This window comes from Pseudorca crassidens, chromosome 1, assembly GCF_039906515.1.
Source record: "Pseudorca crassidens isolate mPseCra1 chromosome 1, mPseCra1.hap1, whole genome shotgun sequence".
Taxonomy (NCBI): domain Eukaryota; kingdom Metazoa; phylum Chordata; class Mammalia; order Artiodactyla; family Delphinidae; genus Pseudorca; species Pseudorca crassidens.
The window spans coordinates 75,896,993-75,916,089 of record NC_090296.1 but is presented as its reverse complement, the minus strand read 5'-3'; the positions used below and the strand labels follow the sequence as shown (position 1 = coordinate 75,916,089).

Genomic DNA, 19,097 nt, shown 5'->3' with positions numbered 1-19,097 from the left:
TGAATACTGTACTGAAAACAAAAAGCAGAGTGGTTGTCTGGGTTAGAACTGTTTTTTTTTTTTTAACATCTTTATTGGAGTATAATTGCTTTACAATGGCGTGTTAGGTTCTGCTTTATAACAAAGTGAATCAGCTCTACATATACATATATCCCCATATCTCCTACCTCTTGTGTCTCCCTCCCACCCTCCCTATCCCACCCCTCTAGGTGGTCACAAAGCACCGAGCTGATATCCCTGTGCTATGCAGCAGCTTCCCACTAGCTATCTATTTTATGTTTGGTAGTAGTGTGATGGTCGTTTACCCTTGTGATCCACTGACTGGCTGGGAGCTGTCCAGCATCAAAAGAGAGCATCATACTAGCCCAGGAAAAGATCAAAATTCAAAATTTGAAGTGTGGTTTCTACTTAATGCATATCACTTTCATACCATCATAAAGTCAGAAAACCGTAAGTCAGGGACCTTCTGTACTGCTTTTGCTGTATCCCACATGTTTGGATATGTCATAAATTCATTATTATTCAACTAAAATGTTTGGTAATTTCCATTTGAAGTGGGGATTTTATGTCCCATGGTGATATTTCCAGGGACGTAAGAATGGCCAAATCCTGCCCTGCTCACCACTGGGAAGATTCCTGAGGATGCTTATATGTATTAGCTTAATACAAATGGAAAGTGAAGAAGGACTTTCAGCCGAACCAGGACCTGATTACTTCTAAAGCAGGAAAGGTGGGTTGAGGTTCAGGCCTAAGTGGAGTTTCCTACTTCCTTCTGAATCCAGAAAAGCAAGCTCAGAATTCCTATAAGGATGAGTAGGAGAGATAGGACACGCATCAAACTAGCCAAGGGTTGACGTGATTTTCAAGTATGTGAGCTAAAATAGAAAGAGAAAGAGCGTACTAAATCACAGTGTACTAAATTAGCTCTCCTTAGATTTGCTTATTATCACAGGTAGGCAAAGACTTAAAATGCAAGCTATATAAGCAGAGTGAGTGGAGTCTTGAGTCCTACATTTTAAGTTAGACTAAGGACTAATTTCCTACTCATAAATGGACTGCGAACAACAGAATCAACCCTCCTCACTCCTCCCGTGTGGGAAGGGGAAGAGGCAAGGTCTACAAAGAAGGAAAGCAGAAGTGGAAATTTCCTCATTTAGGCTAAGAGAGGTATTCTTTTATCCACACCATCTGGTTTTGTTTAATTTTAATCTTTTGGGTTTACAGCTTTAAAGTCTGCCCAATGTGTTCAGGGAAAGAGATCAGAGAATTATCATGGGATCCTTGTTTCCACCTGCCCTTATTTTGTCATTTGCATCATTACCACAATCATCTTTATTATCATTTATGGAACACTTACCATATGCCAAGTCCATTGCTAAGCACTTTACAACTCATTTTATAATCTAAAAACCGCAAAGTAATATTAACCCATCCTCAGTTGAGGAAACTGAGGCTTAAGAATGTTTAAAGATGAAGGGATTTCTGAGATAAAGTAAATGCTGCAGGCAATATAAGATGAGATTAAAAAATAAAAACTCCAGAGTTAACCAATTGGACAGTATTTCTCAAATTTTACTGTACATTTAAGAATCACATGAAGAAAAAATATGTCTTATTCTGATCAACAGATTCTGATTCAGTAGGTCTGGCATGAGGTTGGGGGTTTACTTTTTTAGTGAGTTACTTGATGAGTTTGGTTCAAGTGACTGGGAGATTTTGCTTTGAAAAACACTATAAATGGAAGACTGCTGAATTTCAGGAGGATGGATGATATGAAAATGTATGTGTTGTGTATTCACTTAGATGTTAGGTGGTTAGAGAACCTCAGAACCCACCTGGGGACACCTAATGCACGTAACACCTTATTCTGATTAAACCATATCCTATTTTGATTAGTAAAAAAAAAACTCTCTTTTTTAATGATAAACAAGGTAATGACTTTTGTTTTCAACAACAGCAAAAAGAAATTTATCCATGGTTTAATGAATGGTGAGATTTGGTATAAAACTGATGTAAGTGCAAGTTTTTGTCACGTTAATGAGCTAGGCCAGCTGTTAGTGGAATGCCTTTTGTAACTGCAGGTACTCAAACGTGAAATGGAGAAAGTCTTAATTCTATGCCAAGGGCTATTGTTATGATGATGGATGCTGTTGGATCAAAGATTTTTGTAAGTGTTCGTTGTTTATTTGTTTTCATTCTTTATTTTTAATTAAAAAACAAAACCTCTCTATATGTTAAAGGCCATGAGTCAGTTATTTCTTAATATTTCCTCCACTGTTCTAAAGTTTAAATATATTATACTACATAATTTTAATTAATCTTTTTACTCTTTCTGGATTCTTTACAACATTTAAAATTCATATTGAAGAAAGCAATTTACAACATTGAGAAAATTTTGTTTATTGCAAAATATAGCACAATAATTATCTAACCTCTGCCTTCATAGTTCTCCTAATAACTTCCAGGAGAGACCACACTGATGACTTATAATTGTTTTATGACCATGTTTAATCTTCTGCCATATCCTCACAGCCAGGCTTTGCTTTTCCTGTATCTGTGGTGATTTGGTTGGTGCAGGGCTTATTATTGAATTTTGTTCCTCAAGCTCATCTAATTGGTAAATATTAATTGATTTATTAATATTACTGGAATATATTTAATTATAATATATATTTATAAATTACACAATATAAAATATTGGACTATATATGTATATTTTTTTATTTTGTCTTAAGAATTAGAAACCTTTAGTTAGAATCACTTATAGAATCAAAGAGATTTTTTTTCCATTTAGATGAATAAGATGTACTCTGGAGCATTTTTCATTGTCACAAATTTGGCAGCTGGGACCCAGAACTAGGGACCAAGAGGCATTAAGCATTCATCATTTTCCATTAAGAACAACTCACAGCCAGGCACTCTAGGATTTATGAAGAAGCAACTGTACAGACCCTGCAACCCCTGATCTTCACTTCTTTAGCTGATGTGAGGGATGCAGCAGTCAGCAGAAGAGTATCATCAGAGTGTTCCACTTTCCCCATGAGCCACTTCAGACATCGCTATCCTAAAATACTTGCTTTTAAAGACAGAGATCATCAGAGTAAAAAGGAAAACTACATGGCATTCTGTCTTTGGATATCTGTTTCTGGAGGAGATTTTGATCTATTTTTGCATCTACTTAAGCAGAGGATGAGGAAATCAGAGAAGGATGGTACAGTGAAGGGGAGCAGCATTGGGGCTGCCTGGGTGTCTCCATGAGGCACGGTGAGGAGGAGTGAGTGCTGTGTCCCACAGGTGCCACCTCTGAAGGCAGCAGGCCTGAGTCATCAGCCAGTTCTCCACCAGGAAAAGGGGAGACAAGAGGCCATGGGGAGTGCTTCCTGAATGGGATCTGACAGGGAGGGGGAGTTCCTGCCTTGAGGAGGCTCCTGAGGGTCCCCGGCTGCTCTCTCACAGGGATGCTCGCACATCGAGGCCATCAGTGGTTGGGCAGGAAAGCAGTGACACCCAAAGGTGCACACCAGTTAAATGAGAAAGTGTCTGCCATTTTAAAAAAATTCTTAACTTTTGTTTCTTCCCTAACCTCAAGGGAATTAGAACCAAAGACAAAAGGCAGAGGAAGAGAACAGAGCAAGCCATGCTGACCTTACTGCAGCCAGGAGTCAAGCCTCAGGTTCAAAGAGCAGAAGAGAGAAATGAAGATGGAAGTTTTAACCAGGGCTGCACTGAGATTTATTTAATACATGAAAGTGGCCCAGGGGTCTTGTGGTTTTCTTTCCAAGATGTCTCTAGGGGACAAGGTTCAATGTTCCTCCAAGGACCCATCGATACTTATGCCTCCTTGCTTTACTCGGATACTCTCTCCTCTCCCCCTTGCTCCACTTAGAAAATGCTTATTTTGCCTCAGGTAGGCTAACTTGTATTATTTCAGTGTATCATCTCCTAAATCTGTAACTGATGCTTGTCCTTTGATTTGCCTATAGGACTAAAACTTTTGAAATAAAATGGTAAGCAAGGCAGCTTTATTTTTTTCCCAGCAGTACATCCTTTCCTTGAAGTGATGAGCTGAGAATCACCCATCTGCCTGAATGAAGGAAACATCATGTGGTTTTAAAAATGAAAAAAAGCAAAAACTCTGTAAATACTGCAACAATTGTCTTGTTACACACAGTGATCATTCTAAAAACTTAAATGACCAAAACTGTCCCATCTGTAACATGAGACGCACATCTAAGCTGTTTTCTTCCATTATCCGTATAGTAACTTTACAAAAGCTGGTAGGTGGACTTGCCTGGATCTGGTGACGGCATTCGTGTGTTTAGTCGCAAGAGGGGCCTGCTGTATCTCTGTCAGTAACGTCCCTGATCAGATGGGGAAAGAGTAGTTAGCTCACATGCAATATTGAAGTCATGTGGAAACTATGACAAATGATATATTTTATTCTCTTTGTTATAAGCAGAATAGTCTGGGCATAGCTTCCAAACATTCAATGATTCCTGGCCTTGTCCCAATCCATTATGAAAGGTTTTCTTGCTACTTAAAATGGGATGACACACAAAGAGGAACACAGAAAGTGGCTATGCAGCTTTCCAGCTTAACTGATCCATTTTTGTCAATTTTTTGTAGGAACAAAGAAAAGTGTAATTTTTTTTCCAATGGGAAGAGAATTATTTTTCCTCAATCTCTTTTAGTTCTCTTAAACTTGAGAAGATAACAAGAAAACGTTTTCAAGTCTACTCCCCCTTCTTTCTTACAGTTTCTTTCCTTTTTTCCCTCCTTTCTCTCCTCCTGGCCAGTCCACTCTGTGTTGGGGCCGCTAGGCACACGCAGAGAATGGGGAAAGACCAGTTATGAACAGGGTTTGTGGAGCGTAAGGATGAGTGCCAGGTCTATTGTTTCCTTTATACCAAGACATGCCGTCTATAAATGCCCTCCTATTAACACATGATCCCTAGAAACATTTTAGGAGACCAGAGAATCGGGCAACTTGGCTTCTAGGTTAGGATCTGACCTTAACCTTCTCAGTCACTTTGAGCACATCACCCTCTGTATCTGAGTCTCATTTACTCTTTCTTGTCATTTTTTTAAAAGTATTTCTTTTCTTTAAAATTTTTATGAATTTATTTATTTTATTTTTGGCTGTGTTGGGTGTTCGTTGCAGCGCACGGGCTTTCTCTAGTTGCGGAGAGCGGGAGCTACTCTTCGCTGCAGTGTGCGGGCTTCTCATTGCGGTGGCTTCTCTTGTGGAGCATGGGCTGTAGGCGCCTGGGCTTCCGTAGTTGCGGCACATGGGCTCAGTAGTTGTGGCTCACGGGCTCTAGAGCGCAGGCTCAGTAGTTGTGGTGCATGGGCTTTGTTGCTCTGTGGCATGTGGGATCTTCCCAGACCAGGGCTCGAACCCGTGTCCCCTGCATTGGCAGGCAGATTCTTAACCACTGCACCACCAGGGAAGCCCCATCTTTCTTGTCATTTAGAGAGACTTTCCCCCTCCTCTCAAGGCTGTATAAGACTTGGTGTTCTTCCTCAATAGGCCACAGAAATGCCAATAAAAATTCCATTAGAAAAATCTTTTAACTTGCTTATGAACTAAACGTTGTTCAACCGAAAATAAACAGCATAGAGACTTCCTACTCCAGTTCTTAATGTGCACTTTTTCATACACAAAAACAGAAAGTGAAAAGAAAATCACATCATTTGCCTTAGCCGTGGGAGACATGCCCACAAGATGTCAGTATATGTTAGAACTAATATACAAATTCAGTGAAGTTGCAGGATACAAAACCAATACACAAAAATCAGTTGTGCTTCCACATACTACTAACAAACTATCAGAAGGTGATGTTAAGAAAACAATTCCATTTACAATTGCATCGAACAGAAAATATTTAGGAATAAATTTAAACAAGGGGGTGAAAGACCTGTACATTGAAATCTATAAGACATTGATTAAGGAAATTGAGAAGACAAAAATAAATGGGAAGATACTTTGTTCTCATGGACATAAAAAATTAAATTGTTGAAATATCCATAGTACGCAAAGCAATCTACAGACTGAATGAAATCCTTGTCAAAATTCTATGGCACTTTTCACAGAAATAGAACAAAACAATCCTGAAGTTTGTATGGTACCAAAATAGACCACCAATAGCCAAAGCAATCTAGAGAAAGAGGAACAAAACTGAGGGCATCACATTTGCTTATTTCAAACTATATTACAAAGCTACAGTAGTCAAAACACTGGTACTGGCATAAAAACAGACACATTGATCAATGGAGCAGAATGGAGAGTCCAAATATAAGCCCCTGTTGTCTAGGTGCTCCGGCCTGGTGTCAGGGCTGAGCCTCTGAGGTGGGAGAGCTGAGTTCAGGACATTGGACCACTAGAAACCTCCCGGCCACATGTAATATCAATCAGGGAGAGCGCTCCCAGAGATCTCCGCCTCAATGTTAAGACCCTGCTCCACCCAATGGCCAGCAAGCTCCAGTGCTGGACACCCTATGCCAAACAACTTGTAAGACAGGAACACAGCCTTACCCATCAGCAGAGAGGCTGCCTAAAATAATATTAAGCTCACAGACACCACAAAACACACCACTGGACGCAGCCCTGACCACCAGAAAGACAAGATCCAACCCCACCCACCAGAACAAAGACACCAGTCCCCTCCACGAGGAAGCCTACACAAGACACTGAACTAACCTTATCCAATGGGGGCAGACACCAAAAGCATGGGGAATTATGAACCTGCAGCCTGCAAAAAGGAAACCCAAACACAGTAAGTTAAAAAAAATGAGAAGACAGAGAAATATGCAGCAGAGGAAAGAGTAAGGGAAAAACCCACCAGAGCAAGAAACATGAAGAGGAAATAGGCAGTCTACCTGAAAAAGGATTCAGAGTAATGATAGGAAGGATGATCCAAAATCTTGGAAATAGAATGGAGAAAATACAAGAGACGTTTAACAAGGACCTAGAAGAACTAAAGAGCAAACAAACAATGATCAACAACAAAATAAATGAAATTAAAAATTCTCTAGAAGGAATCAATAGAGAATAACTGAGACAGAAGAACGGGTAAGTGACCTGAAAGAGAGAATAGTGGAAATAACTACCACAGAGCGGAATAAAGAAAAAAGAATGAAAAGAATCAACGACAGTCTCAGAGACTTCTGGCACAAAATTAAATGCACCAACATTCGAATTATAGGGGTCCCAGAAGAAGAAGAGAAAAGGAAAGGGACTGAGAAAATACTGGAAGAGATTATAGTTGAAAACTTCCCTAATATGGGAAAGGAAATTGTCAGTCAAGCCCAGGAAGTGCAGAGAGTCCCATACAGGATAAATCCAAGGAGAAACACGCCAATTCACACATTAATCAAACTATCAAAAGTTGAATACAAAGAAAAAATATTAAAGGTAGCAAGGGAAAAACAACAAATAATATACGAGGGAATGCCCATAAGGTTAACAGCTGATCTTTCAGCAGAAACTCTGCACGCCAGAAGGGAGTGCCAGGACATATTTTAAGTGATGAAAGGGAAAAACCTACAACCAAGATTACTCTACCCAGCAAGGATCTCATTCAGATCTGATGGACAAATTAAAATCTTTAAGACAAGCAAAAGCTAAGAGGATTCAGCATCACCAAACCAACTTTACAACAAATGCTAAAAGAACTTCTCTAGGCAGGAAACACAAGAGAAGGAAAAGACCTACAATAACAAACCCCAAAGAATTAAGAAAATGGTAATAGGAACTACATATTGATAATTACCTTAAATGTAAATGGATTAAATGCCCCAACCAAAAGACATAGACTGGCCGAATGGACAGAAAAGCAAGACCTGTATATATGCTGTCTACAAGAGACCCACTTCAGACCTAGGGACACATACACACTGAAAGTGAGGGGATGGAAAAAGATATTCCATGCAAATGGAAATCAAAAGAAAGCTGGAGTAGCAATTCTCATATCAGACAAAATAGACTTTAAAATAAAGACGACTACAAGAGACAAAGAGCGACACTACATAATGATCAAGGGATCAATCCAAGAAGATATAACAATTGTAAATATTTATACACCCAACATAGGAGCACCTCAATACATAAGGCAAATGCTAATAGCCATAAAAGGGGATATTGACAGTAACACAATCATAGTAGTGGACTTTAACACCTCACTTTCAGCAGTGGACAGATCATCCAAAATGGAAATAAATAAGGAAACAGAAGCTTTAAATGACACATTAAACAACATGGATTTAATTGACATTTATAGGACATTCCATCCAAAACAACAGAATACACTTTCTTCTCAAGTGCTCATGGAATATTCTCCAGTAGGGATCACATCTTGGGTCACAAATCCAGCCTTGGTAAATTTAAGAAAATTTAAATTATATCAAGTATGTTTTCTGACCACAACACTATGAAACTAGATATCAATTACAGGAAAAAAACTGTAAAAAATGCAAACACATGGAGGCTAAACAGTACACTACTAAATAACCAGGACATCACTGAGAAATCAAAGAGGAAACCAAGAAGTACCTAGAAACAAATGACAATTAAAACACGACGACCCCAAACCTATGGGATGCCCCAAAAGCAGTTCTAAGAGGGAAGTTTATAGCAATACAATCCTACCTTAAGAAACAAGAAAAAGCTCAAATAAACAACCTAATCTTACACCTAAAGCCATTAGAGAAAGAAGAACAAAAGAACTCCAAATTTAGCAGAAGGAAAGAAGTCATAAAGATCAGATCAGGAATAAATGAAAAAGAAATGAAGGAAACAATATCCAAGATCAATAAAACTAAAAGCTCTTTCTTTGAGAAGATAAACAAATTGATAAACCAGTAGTCAGACTCATCAAGAAAAAAGGGAAGGAGACTCAAATCAACAGAATTAGAAATGAAAAAGGAGAAGTAACAATTGACACTGCAGAAATACAAAGGATCATGAGGGATTACTACAAGCAACTATATGCCAATAAAACGGACAACCTGGAAGAAATGGACAAATTCTTAGAAAAGCACAACTTTCTGAGACTGAACCAGGAAGAAACAGAAAATATAAATAGCCCAATCACAAGCACTGAAATTGAAACTGTGATTAAAAATCTTCCCACAAACAGAAGCCCAGGACCAGTTGGCTTCACAGGCGAATTCTATCAAACATTTAGAGAAGAGCTAACACCATCCTTCTCAAACTCTTGCAAAATATAGCAGAGGGAGGAACACTCCCAAACTCATTCTATGAGGCCACCATCACCCTGATACCAAAACCAAAGGTGTCACAAAGAAAGAAAACTATAGACCAATATCACTGATGAACATAGATGCACAAATCCTCACCAAAATACTAGCAAACAGAATCCAACAACACATTAAAAGGATCATAAACCATGATCAAGGGAGGTTTATCCCAGGAATGCAAGGATTTTTCAGTATATGCAAATCAATCAATGTGATACACCATATTAACAAACTGAAGGATAAAAACGATATGATCATCTCAATAGGTGCAGAAAAAGCTTTCAACAAAATTCAACACCTATTTATGATAAAAGCTCTCCACAAAGTAGGCATAGAGGGAACTTACCTCAATGTAACAAAGGCCATATATGACAAACCCACAGCCAACATCATCCTCAATGGTGAAAAACTGAAACCACTTCCTCTAAAATCAGGAAGAAGACAAAGGTTGTCCACTCTCGCCACTATTATTCAAAACAGTTTTGGAAGTTTTAGCCACAGCAGTCAGAAAAGAAAAAGAAATAAAAGGAATCCAGATCGGAAAAGAAGAAGTAAAGCTGTCACTGTTTGCAGATGACATGCTACTATACATAGAGAGTCCTAAAGATGATACCAGAAAACTACTAGAGCTTATAAATGCATCTGGTAAAGTAACAGGATACAAAATTAATGCACAGAAATCTCTTGCATTCCTATACACTAATGATGAAAAATCTGAAAGAGAAATTATGGAAACACTCCCATTTACTATTGCAACAAAAAGAATAAAATACCTAGGAATAAACCTACTTAAGGAGACAAAAGACCTGTATGCAGAAAACTATAAGACACTGATGGAAGAAATTAAACAGATTTCTTCAGATGGAGAAACAGATAGAGAGATATACCATGTTCTTCAATTGGAAGAATCAACATTGTGAAAATGACAATACTACCAAAGCAATCTACAGATTCAAGCAATCCCTACCAAACTAACAATGGCTTTTTTTTTTACAGAACTAGAACAAAAAATTTTAAAATTTGCATGGAAACACAAAAGACCCTGAACAGGCAAAGCAATCTTGAGAAAGGAAAATGGATCTGGAGGAATCAGGCTCCCTGACTTCAGACTATGCTACAAAGCTACAGTAATCACGACAGTATGGTACTGGCACAAAAACAGAAGTCTAGATCAGTGAAACAGGATAGAAAGCCCAGAGATAAACCCACGCACATATGATCACCTTATCTTTGATAAAGGAGGCAAGAATATACAATGGAGAAAAGACAGCCTCTTCAATAAGTGTTGCTGAGAAAACTGGACAGCTACATGTAAAAGAATGAATTAGAACACTTTCTAACACCATGCACAAAAATAAACTCAGAATGGATTTAAGACCTAAATGTAAGACCAGACACTATCAAACTCTTAGAGGAAAACATAGGCAGAACACTCCTTGACATAAATCACAGCAAGATCTTTTTTGACCCACCTCCTAGAGAAATGGAAATAAAAACAAAAATAAACAACTGGGACCTAATGAAACTTAAAAGCTTTTTCACAGCAAAGGAAATCATAAACAAGATAAAAAGATAACCCTCAGAATGGGAGAAAATATTTTGTTGCAAACGAAGCAACTGACAAACAATTAATCTCCAAAATATACAAGCAGCTCATGCAGCTCAATATCAAGGAAACAAACAACCCATTCCAAAACTGGGCAGAAGATCTAAATAGACAATTCTGCAAAGAAGATATACAGATTGCCAACAAATGCATGAAAAGATGTTCAACATCACTACTCATTAGAGAAGTGCAAATCAAAACTACAATGAGGTATCACCTCACACAGGTCAGAATGGCCATCATCAAAAATTCTACAAACAATAAATTTTAGAGAGGGTGTGGAGAAAAGGGAACCCTCTTGCACTGTTGGTGGGAATGTAAATTGATACAGGCACTATGGAGAACAGTATGGAGGTTCCTTAAAACCAGAACTATCATATGACCCTGCAATCCCACTACTTGGCATATACCCTGAGAAAACCGTAATTCAAAAAGAAGCATGTACCACACTGTTCATTGAAACCCTGTTTACAACAGCCAGGACATGGAAGCAACCTAAATGTCCATGGACAGATGAATGAATAAAGAAGATGTGGCACATATATACAATGGAATATTACTCAGCCATAAAAAGAAACGAAATTGAGTTGTTTGTAGTGAGGTGGATGGACCTGGAGTCTGTCATACAGAGTGAAGTAATTCAGAAAGAGAAAAACAAATACCGTATGCTAACACATATATGTGGAATCTAAAAAAAAAGAAAAAAACGTTCTGATGAACTTAGGGGCAGGACAGGAATAAAGACGCAGATGTAGAGAATGGACTTGAGTACACAGGGAGGAGGAAGGGTAAGCTGGGACGAAGTGAGTGAGTAGCATTGACATATATACACTACCAAATCTAGAATAGATAGCTAGTAGGAAGCAGCTGCATCGCACGGGGAGATCACCTCGATGCTTTGTGCCCACCTAGAGGGGCGTAATAGGGAGGGTAGGGGGGGAGATGCAAGGGGGAGGGTATATGGGGATATATGTATACATATAGCTGATTCACTTTGTTATACAGCAGAACCTAACACAACATTGTAAAGCAATTATACTCCAATAAAGATGTTAAAAAACAAAAGTAAAAATAAACCCATGTGTACATAGTCAATTAATTCATGAAAAAGAAGCCAAAAATATACTTTCAGGAAAGGAAAGTCTCTTCAATAAATGGTGTTAAGAAGAATGGAAAGCCCTATGCAAAAGAATGAAACTGGATACTTATTTTACACCATACACAAAAATCAACTCAAATTGGATTAGAGACTTGAACATAGACCTAACCCAATAAAACTCCTAGAAGAAAACATACAGAACAAATTCCTTGACATCAGTCTTGGCAATGATTTTTTGTATTTGACACCAAAAGCAAAGACAACAAAAGCAGTAATAAACAAGTGGGACTACATCAAACTGTGAGGCAAAAGAAACCAGGAACAAAATGAGAAGGCAATCTAGGGAATGGGAGAAAATATTTTCCAATTATATATCTGCTAAGTGGTTAATATCAAAATATATTAAAATATCATATGATCAATAGAAAAAGCAATCTGATTAAAAAATAGGCAGATCATCTGAATAAACATTTTCCCAAAGAAGCCATACAAATGGCCAATGGGTGAATTAGAAGATACTCAACATGACTAATAATCAGGGAAATGAAAATCAAAATGAAAATGAGGTATCACCTTACACCTGTCAGAATGGCTATTATCAAAAAGAAAAGAAAAAAAGTGTTGGTAAGAATGTAAAAAAGAGGGAACCCTGTGAACTGTCAGTGGAAATGTAAATGAGTGCAATGTCTATGGCAAACAGTATGGAGATGCCTCAAAAAAATTAAAACGAGCACTACTATACGATCCAGGATTTCCACTTCTGGGTATATACCTGAAGGAAATAAAAGCACCATCTCAAAAAGATATCTCTTCATTGCAGCTCATCTACAATAGCCAAGACTTGGAAACAACCTAAGTGTCCATTGACAGATGAATGAACAAAGATAATGTCATCAAAAAAAAAAACAAACCCTGCCATTTACAATATGGATGAAACTAGAGGGCATAATGTTAAGTGAAGACAAAGTCAAATACTGTATGAAAATTAAAATTAAAAAACTACTGTATGAAATCACTTGTATGTGTAATCTAAAGCACAGGCACAGACATACACACATAGCAGAACTCATAGGTACAGAGAACAGATTGGCGATTGTCAGAATCAGTGGGGGGGGTGGGAGTCTGTGAAGGTGTTCCACAGGTACAAACTTCCAGTTAAAGATAAATTCCTCCTAGGATTGCAATGTACAGCATGATGACTATAGTTTAAAATTAAAAAAAAAAAGATGTCACTATATGAATTCCTCTGGCTCTCAAAGTTCGTTTTGCTTTTTTTCTAGTAGTTTGAACAGTTTAATAACAAATTTGGAGTAGAATGTATATATGAGTAGAGTAGCTTTCACTTGAATGAAATATACAAGATTAAAATAAGATATAATGCCTGGATGGGAATGCATGGTCAGCATGAGAAAACAGTCATCAAGGATGTCACAGGGAGGGACTAGGGAAGATCTGGGAACCCCAGTAGTGATTCTGTGCCCTCATATGATATGTGAATTTGGAATTCCCATAAAGGAATCAAGGAAAGTATGAAGACAATCTACAACAGAATAACTCAGTTATTCTCATTGGGGTTTCTTTATGAGGTGCTGAAACAAAAATAAAATGCTTGAAATTTGATCATTTGGCATAAACAACTTCATTAGATGAAATTTCAGGATAAAATGGAAAAGAATCTTCATTCCTTCAATGTCAAGAGAAGGAAATATTTTTATTTTGGAAAGCATTTATACTGTTAATAGTTTTTATATTTTCACTGATTAAACAGTATGTTATGAGAAGCTTTGTCTTCGTGACAACTATAACAATAATTATAGAATTGCACCAAACAATATATGTGCACTCATGACAAACACATGGCCAAATATTTGGATTTAGAGGACCTGTGGAGCTTTGCTTCCTACAACTTCTAATAAGTTAAGCATAGAGTTACATCACAAGCGAATATGATTTTACTGCCACTACCATTTGTTATTCCAATACACAACTGGAGATATAACAGAAGTCAGAACCCTGTTTTGTTCTCATTTGTCTGAGTGATATTTGCTGTTGTGAAGTTACCAGTTCCCATGATTTGGCGGGTAAGTAGGAAGGAAGGGGGGTGATGGCTTCTGGCTTATCTTTTGTAGGGAAGTGGAGGATCAGTGAACATATTTCACCTTAGAATCGAAATTGGAGGCAAGAAAACAATCAGAAGAACATGAATGAATATTTGCAAACACAGCGTGATTCATAATGAATTTGTTTCTGGTAAGCCCTTCAGATTCCATCACAGATTAATTTACTAAATTTGGAAATTTGAAGTACTAAATCTCCTTCCCATATGTCCTTCAATATTGATCACTGGACTGTCCTTTACTATATATAATCATTTATCATTAAACCACAAGGAAAGGGAGCACAATGTTTAAGGCAGGCCCAATCTCCCAACCTGGGTGTTATACACATTCAGACTTGATCCAGCCAGAAACTACATTTCAGAGACAGCTGCTATAGTGCAGCTGAGGGACCTTGCACCTTTACTGTCAGGAACTCAGAGCAGGGCCATTTCAACAAGGGGGAAATCCTGCCATTATGCTGCTCCCCAGACTGCTGTGGGCATTCATGGCTCTCCTCTGCTTAGCTACACATAATTGCAAACCAGGGCGTCAGCTGCCTGTCAGCACTCAGAGGTGAAATGGGAGAGAGGAGTAGATGTCTCAACTAAAAATACACTCTCACCCCTGCGACACTCATTAATGAGTTATTTTGACCTTAAAGTCAAAGGACTAGCACTGTTTTAGAGACCTTGTCTGTACCTTCTTTTCTACTTGTCTATATGACTTTGGTTCTTTTTTTTTTTTTTTTCCTGTTTCACCCCTAGGTTTTTCATGACTTTTTTTTTTTTAAATTCCATACATATGTGTTAGCATACGGTATTTGTCTCTCTCTTTCTGACTTACTTCACTCTGTATGACAGACTCTAGGTCTATCCACCTCATTACAAATAGCTCAATTTCGTCTCTTTTTATGGCTGAGTAATATTCCATTGTATATATGTGCCACATCTTCTTTATCCATTCATCCGATGATGGACACTTAGGTTGTTTCCATCTCTGGGCTATTGTAAATAGAGCTGCAATGAACATTTTGGTACATGACTCTTTTTGAATTATGGTTTTCTCAGGGTATATGCCCAGTAGTGGGATTGCTGGGTCATATGGTAGTTCTATTTGTAGCTTTTTAAGGAACCTCCATACTGTTCTCCACAATGGCTGTATCAATTTACATTCCCACCAACAGTGTAAGAGGGTTCCCTTTTCTCCACACCCTCTCCAGCATTTATTGTTTCTAGATTTTTTGATGATGGCCATTCTGACTGGTGTGAGATGATATCTCATTGTAGTTTTGATTTGCATTTCTCTAATGATTAGTGATGTTGAGCATTCTTTCATGTGTTTGTTGGCACTCTGTATATCTTCTTTCGAGAAATGTCTATTTAGGTCTTCTGCCCATTTTTGGATTTGGTTGTTTGTTTTTCTGTTATTAAGCTGCATGAGCTGCTTATAAATTTTGGAGATTAATCCTTTGTCAGTTGCTTCATTTGCAAATATATTGTCCCATTCTGAGGGTTGTCTTTTGGTCTTCTTTATGGTTTCCTTTGCTGCGCAAAAGCTTTTAAGTTTCATTAGGTCCCATTTGTTTACTTTTGTTTTTATTTCCATTTCTCTAGGAGGTGGGTCAAAAAGGACCTTGCTGTGATTTATGTCATAGAGTGTTCTGCCTATGTTTTCCTCTAAGAGTTTGATAGTTTCTGGCCTTACATTTAGGTCTTTAATCCATTTTGAGCTTATTTTTGTGTATGGTGTTAGGGAGTGATCTAATCTCATACTTTTACATGTAGCTGTCCAGTTTTCCCAGCACCACTTATTGAATAGGCTGTCCTTTCTCCACTGTACATTTCTGCCTCCTTTGTCAAAGATAAGGTGACCATATGTGCGTGGGTTTATCTCTGGGCTTTCTATCCTGTTCCATTGATCTATCTTTCTGTTTTTGTGCCAGTACCATACCGTCTTGATAACTGTAGCTTTGTAGTATAGTGTGAAGTCAGGGAGCCTGATTCCTCCAGTTCCTTCTTTCGTTCTCAAGATTGCTTTGGCTATTCGGGGTCTTTTGTGTATCCATACAAATTGCACAATTTTTTGTTCTACTTCTGTGAAAAATGCCAGTGGTAGTTTGATAGGGATTGCATTGAATCTATAGATTGCTTTGGGTAGTAGAGTCATTTTCACAATGTTGATTCTTCCAATCAAAGAACATGGTATATCTCTCCATCTATTTGTATCATCTTTAATTTCTTTCATCAGTGTCTTATAATTTTCTGCATACAGATCTTTTGTCTCCTTAGGTAGGTTTATTCCTACATATTTTATTCTTTTTGTTGCAATGGTAAATGGGAGTGTTTTCTTGATTTCACTTTCAGATTTTTCATCATTAGTATATAGGAATGCCAGAGATTTCTGTGCATTAATTTTGTATCCTGCCACTTTACCAAATTCATTGATTAGCTCTAGTAGTTTTCTGGTAGCATCTTTAGGGTTCTCTATGTATAGGATCATGTCATCTGCAAACAGTGACAGCTTTACTTCTTGTTTTCCAATTTGGATTCCATTTATTTCCTTTTCTTCTCTGATTGCTGTGGCTAAAACTTCCAAAACTATGTTGAATAAGAGTGGTGAGAGTGGGCAACCTTGTCTTGTTCCTGATCTTAGTGGAAATGCTTTCAGTTTTTCACCATTGAGGATGATGTTTGCTGTGGGCTTGTCATATATGGCCTTTATTATGTTGAGGAAAGTTCCCTCTATGCCTACTTTCTGCAGGGTTTTTATCATAAATGGGTGTTGAATTTTGTCAAAAGCTTTCTCTGCATCTATTGAGATGATCATATGGTTTTTCTCCTGCAGTTTGTTAATATGGTTAATCACATTGATAGATTTGCGTATATTGAAGAATCCTTGCATTCCTGAAATAAACCCCACTTGATCATGGTGTATGATCCTTTTAATGTGCTGTTGGATTCTGTTTGCTAGTATTTTGTTGAGGATTTTTGCATCTATGTTCATCAGTGATATTGGCCTGTAGTTTTCTTTCTTTGTGACATCCTTGTCTGGTTTTGGTATCAAGGTGATGGTGGCCTCGTAGAAGGAATTTGGGAGTGTTCCTCCCTCTGCTATATTTTGGAAGAGTTTGAGAAGGATAGGTGTTAGCTCTTATCTAAATGTTTGATAGAATTCGCCTGTGAAGCCATCTGGTCCTGGGCTTTTGTTTGTTGGAAGATTTTTAATCACAGTTTCAATTTCAGTGCTTGCCTTTGGTTCTTTTATTTTAATTCTCCCGTTAAAACAATGAAACCAAATGGAAGATTGACAGCTACATTCCACAAGAACGTGTAACATTATACAAACGTCAGTTACCAACTTCTGTGGCATTGACATGTACTGAGTGTTTACAGCCTGTAGATAACATGTTTTGTAGGAGTGCATTATAGTATTGTGTCACAGAAAGATCTGGCGTGCTTATCTTGACTTCATTTTACAAAGAGTAAAATAATCAGCTCCTCACAAGTGAGACAGAACACTTTGGACCGATGGGATAGAAAATGTGACATCAAGACAAGCATAGGACACATGATCTACTAAGTACAGTTCTACCTGGGGAGGCAACAGGACTGAATATCCGGAATATCCTGATCTTCCTCAAAGTCTAATAAATAAGACTCAATGTCAGGTTTCAAAAGAATATATTATTCCTGTTATAATTTCATGAAAACATAAAAAACTGAATAGATTCTGAAAACCTGAGGGGCTGATTTTTTAACATTTCATGTTAAAGTAACTTTATTTAGTGAAAACTCTAAATAGAGCCCTAGAACCCGGTTAAAAAAAAGAGATACATTAATTATTTTGGATAATATTGCCTTTCACCAAGAAAGCTGAAAATCTGTGAGTTTTAAAAGAACTCCACTGATTCAGAATGGAGAAAAGTAAAGAGAGGCTAAATGAATGACCAGTAAGTAGATTACAAGAAGGGTGCATACCCTATACTAAATTCTATTTTAAATGGACCGGCAAAATTATTCTGCTGAATAATTATCAACGCGTGTCAACCTGTTTAATCTGTAGTTCCCCTCAGCTCAAAACTTTAATACTAATTTTTCCATGCTCCTTTTCAGACACTGCCTAACAATTACCGTGGGAAGAAAAGTAGACATAGTTTTGTGGTGAGCCAGACTTTTTCCCCATCTGTGCACTGACCACGTGGTCTATGAACATAACACCCTACTTCCTGTTTGGAGGAGTGACACAGGAACCCAGGTACTATGTATATGTGCTGCTAGGCCCTCAAAGACACTGAACTCTCAGCTTGAGGCAGAACTGAAAACATATGTGCAGAGGAATTCTTGCCACATGGTGCTCTCCAGCCTGCCCTGGGTATTCCTGGCCTTCATCTTCTCTGGTAGGGATGGTTCCAAATATGGGTACAAATGTTCAGGTTGAAAGGACTGCACACAGGCACATGGTACTTCACATGGACTTGGGGAGGAAAGGAGGATTGGAGAAAAGAAAGCTTATCATGATTTCAATTTGGTTTTTCTTTGGGTCCTAAATTAGTCTAATTCCTACATTATTTTGTTCACTACTTCAGCTCTGTTTTCTGATTTTTTCCCAGGATTTGGTGCGGCCCAGAAAGTTACTCAAGTCCAGCGAGCCATGTCCAGGCAGCTAGGGGAGGCGGTCACCTTGAGCTGTCAGTATGAAACAAGCTGGAGCTGGAGCTGGTACGTTATTGTTTGGTATAAGCAGCTTCCCAGTGGAGAGATGACTTTCCTTATTCATCAGATTTCTTCTGGCCAAAATGCAAAGAATGGCCGCTATTCTGTAAACTTTCAGGAAAGACATAAATTCATCAGCCTCACCATTTCAGCCTTACTGGTGGAAGATTCTGCAAACTACTTCTGTGCTCTCCGGGAACTCACAGTGCTTGAAGTAATAGGAAAAGCCAAACAAAAACCCCAGAGCTCAATAAGAGAGAGCCCCCTTGCTGCGGGAGCCACGCTGAAAGGCACACCTGCAGATGCCAGACAAGAAATGGTAG

At 38.1% G+C, this 19,097-nt stretch overlaps 1 long non-coding RNA gene across 1 annotated transcript in view; it reads right to left on the bottom strand.

Moving 5' to 3' along the window:
• Nucleotides 1-19,097, bottom strand: part of LOC137226362 (uncharacterized) — a 684,033-nt gene that overhangs the window by 154,097 nt on the left and 510,839 nt on the right. The window lies entirely within an intron of this gene.